General features: G+C 33.4%; 1 pseudogene; it reads right to left on the bottom strand.

The window, feature by feature from the left end:
• Positions 1-2777: 2777 nt before the first annotated feature.
• On the bottom strand, positions 2778-3491 carry LOC140438991 (mRNA export factor pseudogene; annotated as a pseudogene).
• Positions 3492-12752: the final 9261 nt, after the last annotated feature.

The raw sequence follows: 12752 nt of genomic DNA, 5'->3' as shown, positions 1-12752 counted from the left end.
TAATACACCAGCGTTCCGATCAAAGCCGGCAGAAACTTCTAGATAAACAAATCAGGTATAAAACTGACGATTTGAGATTTAAAAGGACAGTCGAAAACAAGTGACGATTAATGAATTGTTTGCGCGGCTATTTAAATTGTAACCGGTGTGAATGTTTTAAATAAATTATATAAGTGTAAATAAATTAATATTTAAGTGTATCTATGTAGATTAAATAAATGTGTAAATTAACTCATAAAGTGTAGTAAAGTGTAGAACATTTTTATAATTAATAAAATCAATAAATTAGATTTATAAAAACAGTTCATTAGAAAAAACTTTTAGGAAAGTCCACAAGGAATCTAAGTTCCTGTAGTTGGCTGTATACCATATAACAAAAATTTTTATTAAACATCCTTTATAAAAGGTATATAATTTAAAAAACCCAATCGGGCTATATCACAAAACGTTTTCGGAATCCATATTCCATCATGTATACCCACTTAGTCCACTGATGATGGAATATAGATTCCGAAAACGTTTTGTGATATAGCCCGATTGGGTTTTTTAAATTATATACCTTTTATAAAGGATTTTTAATAAAATTTCTTTTTTTTTTAGGAAAATGGGTTTTCATTGGAAGTTATATAAATGCAATTGATCTCTCTCGTAAGTAGATATTCACTATAATTATTATCTTTAACAAAAAAGTAATTAATAAACTCTAAATCTTGAATTTTAATATTTTGTTATGTCGAATCTTTATGTCGTTAAGGTTCATTGGCATAACGACATAAAGATTCAAAAGAACTACTTGAATTGTCAACACATGCGTTCTGGCTAAAACAGAACCTCATATTTAAACTTTCTAACAATCAAAAATTTAGTTATTGCCGACAATTTAAAGTATTACCTCCTCTTAAATGTAGTTACATTGGGTTTTTCGATTAACCTTGGGTAAACCTTTGCGTTTTAAGTTTAAAGCTACCATACACTACCAAAACTTTTTTTTGCACATATGTAGTAACAAAACACACCACTATGTTGTTACTAGCAAAGTTTTTTAATATTCTAACTCTACAATTCTAAGTTACGGTAAGATCAATAATGTTTTTAATAGATAATATATGGTAGCTAATTATAATTATATAATATTAATGTTCGGCGAAACAAATGATACTCATTAGAGTCTTTCTTGCAGATTTCCCCAATATTTAAATGTACATTTGATAAGGATAATGCATCTGACATAATATGCCAGTTAGATATCATGTCTATGGTTTTGCTCTTGATGTTCTGAAGGTGGTCTTCATTACCTTTGTTCAGCAAATTAAGTTCAGCAGTGCAAAGATAATCAAAAAGCAACTTACCTATGTTGATTATATCTCCTTCTTCTTCTTATGGTGCCCTATCAAATTAGTGGATTTTGGCGAAAGTTCTAGCATACTCCTCTCGGTCTTGCGTGGCTCTAACGAGTGCATGGGCATCGAGGTTTGTCCAATCCCTTATGTTTTTAAGCCATGAGTATTTCTTTCTTTTGATGCCCCGTTTTCCTTCTATCTTCCCTTCCATAATAAGCTTTAAGAACTGGCACTTGGAATTTCGAAATATATAACCCAGATAAGCAGTTTTTCTTCTTTTTATTATTGGCAGCAATTCTAGTTCTCTGTCCATTCGGTTTATTACTCCGACATTTGTTGTGTGATCTGTCCAGGGAATTTTAAGTAGTCTTCTAAATACCCACATTTCAAAGGCCTCCAATCGGTTCATCACATTGGACTTTATGGTCCAGGTTTCTACACTATATAGCAGTATGGAGTAAATGTAACATTTTACAAAGCGATATCGAAGTGTTAAGTTAAGGCTGCTGTTGCTTAGCAAGGTTCTCATATTAGTAAATGCTGTTCTGGCTTGCTCAAGCCTGCTACGTATCTCTATGTCTGGATCTAGATCTTCAGTTATTCAACTACCGAGATATCGGGTCATAACTTGGGGATCTTTTGGATGTTCTTATTGTTTACTCTTATAATTATATCTCAAAAATAGTATGGTGTGCGGTCGATTCCAATAATATGCTCTGTCTGTTTATTTTTGGTACATTCTAAAAGTTTTTCTTAGTTAGTTTCTAAAAGTGTTCTTTAGAATAAATAGGAAGATATATTGATGCAACAATCATCTGCGTTGTACATCATTATTCTTCCCTAAAACAAACTTACCTCAGCTATCACAACTATGACATTTTAACTTTTAAAAATATAATAGTTTTAGTCTTACAATTTTCTTTTAATATATACTTCACTCCAGGTAATTTAAATTCATTCCGCTGAATTTAATCTTTTAGGAAGGTTTGTTTTTATTCTTTATCAGTGCTAACAATAAAAAGAATATTACTTTCTTTGTAGTCTTAAAACAGAAAATATCGCTCACAATTTATTTTATCCCGGATCTCTTCATTTCAACTAACAATAAAGTAAAACAGTAAAGTGCTACATAACACGAAACGTACACTGTTAAACTGTTTAAAATATAATGATAATTTGCCACACCTATACTAGAGCTAAAACTCTGGTTCAATTATTGGAGGATGTCTTCAAGAAACTGCACTGAGAGGAATTTTTTTTCGTTTATTTACCATTAGTGCATGTTAATATTAGTGCGTTATTTATCAGATTAGGTTAAGAGAATACTAAAGTAAACTCTTGATTTCAAGCAACTCTAGTAATTTAGTATAGACTAAAATTGCTTATTGGTTATTTGTAATCAGTTTATAATGGTAAATAAACGAAAAAAAATTCCTCTCAGTGCAGTTTCTTGAAGATATCCTCTAATAATTGAACCAGAGTTTTAGCACTAGTATAGGTGTGTTTAAATATAGCAACACATCTATGCTGATATTTCAAAGGACTGTCTAGCTCTCTATATTCTTGTGGCTTACTATCCAGTTGATAGACAATGATCTGTCTTCCAGCTGTTCCCACTATAGCCATAGGATAATCCACATTAGCACATTAACACTTTTCTGGCAAGTTAATACTCATCATAGGATTGGGACTTCGAGTATCCCAAAATTTTAGTGTTTTATCCCAAGAGCCTGTCATCAAGCAAGAAAAGTTGGAAGCTTAGTTCCAATGACAGGTTTTAATTGGAGCATCCTACATGGCAACCTGCATAACTTGGTTACTGGTCAAATCCCATATCTTTGCTTGTTTGTCACACCCAGCCATAAAAACCTTCGATCCATCATCACTCCAACAAACATCTAGTACAGGTCCACAAGTTTGCATAGATTTTGGAATACTGCCATTGTGTTCAATCTCCCAACATCTAACGTTATTGTCCCAACTACCAGCTATCAAATAATTCTGGGGTAACGTTCCTGTAGAAAATGCCATAGAACTAATGGAATCTTCTGGTGGCTGAACTACTTCAAAATCTTTCATGGGTTTTGCTGCGCTTGGAGTGGAAGCTGCACCAAATGTACCTAACCCGCCTTGATTAAACATTTTTGAAGTTTAAATATTCTCAAAGGTTTAAAACATACAAAAATCAAATAAACTGCAGTTTACCAAATGATATATTTACATTTATAATACTTTATATTTCTTTAAAGTTGTTTGAAGGTTTTATGTCAGCAGTTAGGAGCGTAAATAAATGATTTGTAATAAAATAAACATTTTACATAAAATTTAGTTTGTTGGGAGCTTTGTCAATTTAATATTTTATATGTTTAGTAATATAGAATGGTGTCAGCTTACTATGTAGTTAAAAGAACATTATCTAGTGTTGCATTCAATTAACATAAAACGATTGCCTAAAGATTAAATAAATATAATAAAATTTAAACAAAAACCGAAGGACGCCTATGCTAGTTTTGCAGGCGGGCAGCTTATACCCTAGCACCGGGACTGCATTTTGCAATAACTTTTTTGTTAATTAACCGATTTTAATTTAGCTTATTTCATTTTATGTATCTTTTTTTCCCAAAAAGTTGTCTGTTGATGACAAATCTCTAAATAAACAAGTTTTTAAGTTATGAGGAAAATAATGAGTTTGACATGTTGATTGTTTATTAAAAATTAGTACCACTAAAGAATTTATGAATTCCTAGATAAGAGTATTTTTGTAATTTTTCATACTACACATTTCAACTGTTATACCCGTCTATACAGATGTGAAGGAAAAAAGTTTATTTTTTACTAACCGGATTGGTGTATAAATGAAACCAATTGCGTCATAAATTCCTCAGTAGAATACAAAGTGATCTGGATTCAAATGATCTATAATCTTACAAATATGCAAAATTATTAGAAGAATTACTGTAATGATCAAAGTTTCTACCTTTCGTTGTAGTTGGTCGTAATCACCATAGAGTATTTTTTTGCGTTCCGATCGCCTGCTACCAGGAAGTGCGAACCAAGGGTTTGGAAGAAGCTGTCGTATTCTTAAAACTATAATATTATGTCTAGGAGGTCTAGCACCTCTGACTGAAGTGCTCTAAATTTTAGGTGTGAAATAACTTTTTAAAATTTTATGTTTAACAGATGATCTGACTATAATTGACGATTCTGAATGGGCTGTTCCGTCGGGGCTGTAAAGCTTTGAACATAACGTTCATGCCTCTGAAGAAATTTAGATTGTACATTGCAAACGCATTATGTAAATTTTAAAAAGGTTTCAAAAGAGGAAGATCAAGTTTGTGCCAGGCTGGTTTTCAAAAAATTAGATATCCAGTAGTTGAACGGCCAAAATGATTTAGCAAGATTGGATTATTATGCACATTGGCCAACACAAACCACAAAAGGAAGATGTAGATATTGCATCAAAGGAACGAGTCGTCTAAAATGTAAAAAAATGTGATGTAAGGCTCTGTCTTACTGAGGAGAAAAATTCTTTCAAAGCTTTTCATCAAAACAAAAAATTGTAAACTGCTTTGTTTTCTTGTCACCATATAGTTGTAATAATAAAAAGTTTAGTAATCTGTGAAGTTTATTTTGACCTTGTTACCATACGATTACATTCTGTAATTTGTCCCTGGATAATGTTTCAGATATGTAAATATCAATATACTATTTTTCAAAGTAAAAACGTTGCACATCAAGATTTACACAAAGTGACGTCACTTGTATTGAAAATTTCCAAAACATCAACGTTAGTGTTCAAATTTTTCTAACACAGCTAATATTACGACACCCATACGAAACTTGTCGATCTTTCATATGCGTCAACATGTTATATAAATCAGAAAAATGTAATAATGATTATATTGTAAATTTTAGAATTATATTGATTAAATAACCAAAAGTATTTGTTATTATTAATAATATAAATTGTATGAAATAACTATTTAAGAAGTTTAATACTGCACAAAATAATAATTTTAATTAAATAAAGTAAACAATCGTACGCCACTGATACGAGAATTCTTTAAATTCCAATGACAGCTTAGCGTTTGGCAAAATTGTTTACAGTGTTTCCGCTTTTTTGGAGTATGAATTTTGTTTATGTTTGATTTCTTACTCATTAGAGTTCACAATATATTATATATTAATAAATTGAATTTATAAGTACATATTTAATTCAGCTTAATAGTTTTAAAAACTAATTAGTGTTGTGTATTGTGTTTGTGCTATACCAAAAACAACTCAATAGTCTGTAGAAAACTATTAAAAAGCTAATTAGCTTTCCTCCTCCTCCTAAGTGCCTTCTCTGTTGAGGTTGGCGATCAATATGGCAAATTTCTCTCTGTTCTGGGCTTGATAAATTAATTCATTTCCGAAACAAATTCAGATTTCTGCTTTAATCTGGAGCCTTCTAAAAATTGCAAGGTATGGCCAGACGATGATAAAGATGTTAATAGAGACATGGGGAATCTAAAATTTGCATTCCACGACATGTCTATTCATCTAAGCAAAAATCCTTAACGAATTTGTTTCTCGTACTCATACAGAATAGATCCGAATAAAATGAAAAAGACAGAAAAGATTTGATTTCACGTTCAAAGCGTCTATGTATCTATTGATACGTATTTCGACTTAATAAGTCTCATCAGAATAGTTATTCATAGCCGTTCTTAACGTGAAAATTAATCTTCTCTGTCTTATTAGGAAGCAACAATAACATGGCTTTGTTATGGACGCAATAGCGACATCTGATAGAAAAATCGGTAAGATAGTTTCGAAACAAATTCAGATTTCTGCTTTAATCTGGAGCCTTCTAAAAATTGCAAGGCATGGCCAGACGATGACAAAGATGTTAATAGTGATGATAATATGTTAATTTTTCATTTTATTCGGATCTACTCTGTATGGGTACGAGAAACAAATTCGTTAAGAATTTCTGCTTAGATGAATAGACATGTCGTGGAATGCACATTTTAGATTCCCCATGTCTCTATTAACATCTTTATCATCATCTGGCCATGCCTTGCAATTTTTAGAAGGCTCCAGATTAAAGCAGAAATCTGAATTTGTTTCGAAACTATCTTACCGATTTTTCTATCAGATGTCGCTATTGCGTCCATAACGAAGCCATGTTATTGTTGCTTCCTAATAAGACAGAGAAGATTAATTTTCACGTTAAGAACGGCTATGAATAACTATTCTGATGAGACTTATTAAGTCGAAATACGTATCAATAGATACATAGACGCTTTGAACGTGAAATCAAATCTTTTCTGTCTTTTTCATTTAATTTATTTCCTTTTGTGTGGGTCCAATCTCTGATGTTTCGTAGCCAAGATTTTTTCTTTCGTCCTATGCCCCTTTTACCTTCAATCTTGCCTTCTAATATTACCTGGAGCTGCTCAAATTCCCTATGGCGCATTATGTGTCCTAGATATGACGTCTTTCTAATTTTTATAGTATTGACCAGATGAGGGCGTGTGTTCATTGCTCTCACAATTAGCTTTAATAGATTATTTTGAACAAGAAATAATGGCGGGACGTTTTCACTATTAAATGCTTTAAAAGAGATAAGTTACAAAATTCACAATATATAATTTTGTATTAAAATGTGTTCTTATGTATTTTAGTGTGTTTTTTATCGATAACTTTTGTACATGATGTACAAAACAAGTAAGAACTTTGACAAATTAGCAAATGTAGACAGAATGATTCATAAGAAATAATTATTAAATCATATTTCTGGTCTGATTTACGAACTTACGAATTTCATGAAAGGATCATGTGACTAATATTGAGTTCCTACGTAGAATGGGCAAGGAATGCGAGATCACTAACAGAATGAAAGAGCGCAAATTAGAATATCTTGGCCATTTTATGAAAAATGAACAGAGATAGGGCTTATTGCAACTCATTCTTCAAGGCAAGGTATTTGGAAAGAGAGGACCAGGGAGAAGAAGAATATCGTGGCTTCAGAACATAAGGAAGTGGTTAAATACGTTTACAACCGGACTATTCCGAATGCTGATCGCCAACATCCGGAACGGTAGGTATCGTAAGAAGAAGAACTGTTCTGATGTTTTCGCAACGCTATGAGATTCTGACATCGTAAATCTTTAATGACGTGCACTCATTTTTATATGAAATATTCTATATTTAATTATACTTAACATTTAGAGACTACTTATAGCAATACATTATTTTTTAGGTCATTTTAAAGTGGTTCCCGATAAAGGTTAAAATATACAATGTTACCGTATGGTTACTTCTTCTTCTTCAAGTACCCCTGTCCGTTGCGAATGTTGGCTATTAACATGGCAATTCTGATCTTGTTTGCGGCGCTTCTGAATAGTTCGACCGATGTGAGCCCGAACCACTTCCTCAGATTTTGGAGCCACGAGTGTCTTCTCCTGCCTGGCCCTCGCTTACTGTCTATTTTTCCCTGGACAATCAATTGCAGTAGACGGTACTTATCGTGTCTCAATATGTGGCCTAGATATTCAAGCTTTCTTTGTTTAATTGTATTCACGATTTCTTTCTCCTTTCCGATTCTTTGGATTACCTCTATGTTGGTGACATGTTCGGTCCAGGATACACGAAGAATGCGTCGGTACACCCACATTTCGAATGCTTCTAGTTTTCTCGTGAGCGTCTCCGTCAGCGTCCAGGCCTCCATAGTTTTAGGGGAAGAGTTTTTTCATATTGCTAAATGCTGCTCTAGCTCGTTCTATTCTCGCCTTAATTTCTGTGGCCTGTTCCCGTTTTGCATTTACGTTGGTGCCAAGGTACACATAAGATTCTACATGGTCAATTAGTATGTTACTTATCCGTAACTGTCGAGCCGGCTGTTGCTTCCTGCTTATCAGCATCCACTTTGTCTTCTTGAAATTGAGGCTCGGGCCGTATTCCTCACTAACTGAATAAACTCTTTCTATTACCTGCTGTAATTCGTCTATGGTACTGGCAAGGATCACCGTGTCGTCGGCATATCTTATATTGTTCGTTAACTCGCCGTTTATTTTTATGCCCTCATTTGCATTTTCCATACATTTATTAAATATTTCTTCGGAATAAATATTGAATAGGAGTGGGGATAATATACACCCCTGACGGACACCTCTTTTGATCTGCACACTTTCAGTGAGTTCGTTGCCAATTTTTGCTCTTGCTGTTTGACCCCAGTATAGGTTTGCCACAATTCGAATGTCCTTGTCGTCAATACCTGTCTTTCGCAGAATATCTATCAATTGTTCATGATTGACATTGTCAAATGCTTTTTTAAAATCCACAAAGCACAAATACACGTCCTTATCAACGTCTCTACACCGCTGTATAAGCACCTGGAGAGCGAAAATTGCTTCTCTAGTTCCAAGTGCTTTCCGAAAGCCAAACTGCGATCTATCAATATTTGACTCACATTTATCATATATTCTTCTATGAATGATCTTAGTTAACACTTTAGTGACATGATTGATCAAGCTTATAAGCCGGTAGTCATCACAGATCTGGGCATTTGGTTTCTTCGGGATTGTAATAAATGTTGACTGCAGCCAGTTCTCCGGGATTTTACCGCTATTGTATATGTTGTTAAAAAGTTCAACTAGATTATCAAGGAACTGTTTATCTGATTTACATAGGATCTTTAATATTTCGCAGGGTACATTGTCCGGACCTGCTGACTTATTGTTTTTTAGTGCTGCAATGGCATCTTCTATCTCCGATTTAAGGATTGAAGGTCCTGTTTCTCCTTCTCCATATAGGTAATCATCAGTCCTGTCGGATGCAAATAATTTTTCGATGTATGATTTCCATGTTTCTAAGATCGTTGATGGCTCCGAGATAAGATTTCCATCGCCATATTTTATGCTGTTGGGTGACTTATTGAATTTCCTTTTGTTTGTCATTGATTTCATTTTTTTGTGCATATTCTAACTGTCGTATTTTCGTTCGTATTGTTCTATTTCCCTGCATTCGTTGGAAAACCATTTTTCTTTGGCTTCTCGAATTTTCGTTCTTATGATTTTGTGGATCTGCTGGTATTTTTCTGCATTTTTATTCTTGAATTTACGTCTTTCATCCATCATATCCATTATCTCATCAGATATGGTTACTTATACATAAAAATACATACAAATGTTACATATACATACAAATCTCATCATACCAATAAATTATTTGTACTTGCTTTCTCTATCTATCAATAAAACGATAAAAGAAACGAACAAAAGAAGTACATACTAAAAATAAATTTTTACTGTGTAAATAGTTGGTAGTTGTGGATTGCTACTTTACGTTACCAAAAACTGCATAAACAGCTATTTTTTCTAGAATGACGGAAACTATATTTTGCCGTATAAAAAGAATAACGGTGTCGTGCAAGGTCTTTCTGCAAGACTGCAACGACAGGAATTATACAAAAAAGCAAAAGGAAACATCCCCAAACATGCAATCAAACAAACAACAAAAGCGTGAATAATCCCTAGGGAGTAGTAAAACAAAAGTACGAAAGTTAAAGTGTTTTTATAGTTCCGTGAGGTCCCGGCAATTTTTCTTTGAATTGCTACGGTGTTTGGATAATGAGATTTGTTGTTGGCAGAAATAAAAAAGCATCTTGGAAGGCAGAAGGACTTCCTGCTAAAATAAAAGATGTGCAATTTCTCTTCTATCGGGCTCTCGCTTAGATAACGAGATTGCTGACAAATATCACGAAACTGGAAGAAATTAGGCAAAAATATGATAACTAGCTTTCTTTGTTTATAAAAGATATCAATTAACAGAAAAGCGGGAAACTTCATGACTTCACGAAGTTATTTTTTTATACAAATTAATTTGTATGTCGACTAAAACCGGGTAAAATTATGTTTGGCAGGTCGGGAAAATTTAATGAATTGATTTATTTTATTTCCATGGCAAAGTGTAGGGTTCTGATCTTCTAAATTTAATCACTTAATTCATTTTGTTGTGAAAATTAATAGATTTATTATTTAAAGTGTCAATTAACTCCGTAATCTTTTATATTGTTTGGTGGAAATGGAACGAACTACAAGGAATTTTACCCGTGATGAGTGTGTTCAAGTAGTGGCAGTGACGTTACATAGCGAAGGACTTAGCTATCATGCTATTATGCGTTTGAGAATTGAATGAGTATAGCCGACGTCCCGGACACGGTACATCGAGTTACTGCCGTCTTTCAAGACCGTTTTTATTAGATTATGCGCATTAACAGAACGATTTACCACGTCAAGAATCTTTTAACGGAACTTTAATGGAGAGTCACACAGAGAAGATTGGAGCGATCCATGTTAGAAATAACACTGCGAGACAAAATAAAAAAACAAAGAGGCCAGGGGAAGAAGCAGGTTGACTGACGTCATCGAAAGAATAGCCAGTCTACTGAGCAGGACATATAGCTAGAATGGGCAGTCTACAAAGATGTTATGAAGACCAAGGGAAGATAAGGAAAGCGTCGGTCGACCACTTACACGACGGACTGACTATTTTAGAAGACAAAATAAAAATTGGATGAAAATAGGTAACCCCAAGATGGAAGAGGTTGGAAACACGAGAAAACGGCCCATATGAGCAACGGATTTTTAAGGCTGGATGATGATGAGTGCGGTTTATAATATTTAACCTAGCATTAATACCGAGAGAAAACATCTTGCAGAACATAACTTGTGTATTCGAAGACCAGGTACAGGAAGGGTGTTGACTATGTAACAAAAAGTTAGGAGACCTCTCTTTAATAGCGAATTAGGTGAGTCGTAAATACAAAACTGATTAGACGATGCTAGGAATTACCTCTTGCTCCGACAGTACATCTGCAGTCTACCGTTGAAAACATTATCTCTTGTACTTTTTACGTAGGAAAAAGCCGTTAAAATAAAAATAGGTGATTGCATTTCTTTTCAATACGAGCTTTACCATTCTTCTATACGTGTTATGTAATTTCACCTCTCATCAGGTATCGTATTTATTAGATGTAGATAAATCACATTTGACATGGACTAATTAAAAAAAACCGCGTATTGGACAGCATATAACACTGTACTGAGGCTACTCTACTTAATCGAAGTTTATCACGCAAACAGTGTGAACGTGAAGATATGTGGAAAAGCAATGGGTCAGATATAGAGTTATTTCGTCTTAGCATGTCTTTACAGCAATTTAGTTTTCTCTTTTTAGATCATATTTTAAAAGCTATTTGATCAGATGGCGCTTAATGCGGTAATGATTTTTTTAGATATGTATGAGTTAAGATCCAAGTACCAGATTAACAAAAAAAAATTTGGCGCTTAATCTGATGTTTCGAAATAAAAACTACAAATTATAATAATATTTTATTGAATTTTTAGCTTTAATACGTATAACTAAGATAAGTCTTCAATAGGGAAATCCAATTATCCATTAAAGCCGTCAATGGCATCTTGAATGCCTTTATTTCTTACAATATTTTCATAGAATTTTCTGGCATCCAATGAAATATGCTCCAATTATACATTATGTCATTTAGTTTGAGGATAGGGACAGGTTTTCCATTAAGCCACAAGACTTTGCAGTTTGGCGGAATATAAAAATTCGTTAGTTCTGGTTGCATTACTTCTGACTCGTTTGCTTATGTCTACTATAATTTTCTTTCATGGATAGCAGTAAAGTCCTTTAAAATACCTCTTTTTGTACCATTTCAACCGTTAATTTGTTTCATTTTCTGCAATTTTGGAGCTTTAATGTTGACTCTTTCTCTCCAGATTCGAAGTCAATGGGCATAAAACTGTATCCTGATACTAGAAAGGTGTTAGGTTCTCTTGCAAATATTTTATTAAAATTAAATGTACCTCTTGTGCTCCTTTTCCCGCTGTGCCTTCGACCCAAACATAGCATGGCCTAGCCCAATTTTTCCTGAATGAACACCGATGAACACCGAAGCCACAGCTGCCTTTTGTAAAATACAATGTGCATTGAAATGCGTGGTCGAGGTAGGTTTTTTTTTTAAATCAAAAGTCAGTACATCTTTATTTTTCTCATTTTTAGCGTTTTGAAAATCTGAATTCAAGAGATTTCGAGCAAATTTTGCTTGATCTTCGAGAATATCTTTCATTTTCCTAAATTCTTTGTTCTATTGCCTAGATGTAGAACTTTAGATTTTAACTGCAAAGTTGTCGCATTTATTGCATGTCTTTCTTAAGTTTTTTTTGCAAATTAATATTGTCATAAAATATGCGTTTATAGGAAGAAAAAGAAATACTATTCTAATGTTCCTCTTTATACAAGTTAAACATTATGTCCAAGGTTACATTACTATTTAAAAAAAAATCGTTTATTTTGGTTTCTACACAACTACTAAATCCACCTATATTTTGAAAATTTGCTGAT

Source organism: Diabrotica undecimpunctata, chromosome 4, assembly GCF_040954645.1.
Source record: "Diabrotica undecimpunctata isolate CICGRU chromosome 4, icDiaUnde3, whole genome shotgun sequence".
Taxonomy (NCBI): domain Eukaryota; kingdom Metazoa; phylum Arthropoda; class Insecta; order Coleoptera; family Chrysomelidae; genus Diabrotica; species Diabrotica undecimpunctata.
Note: the sequence above shows the minus strand (reverse complement) of the source record. Positions and strands in the feature narration are given on the sequence as shown.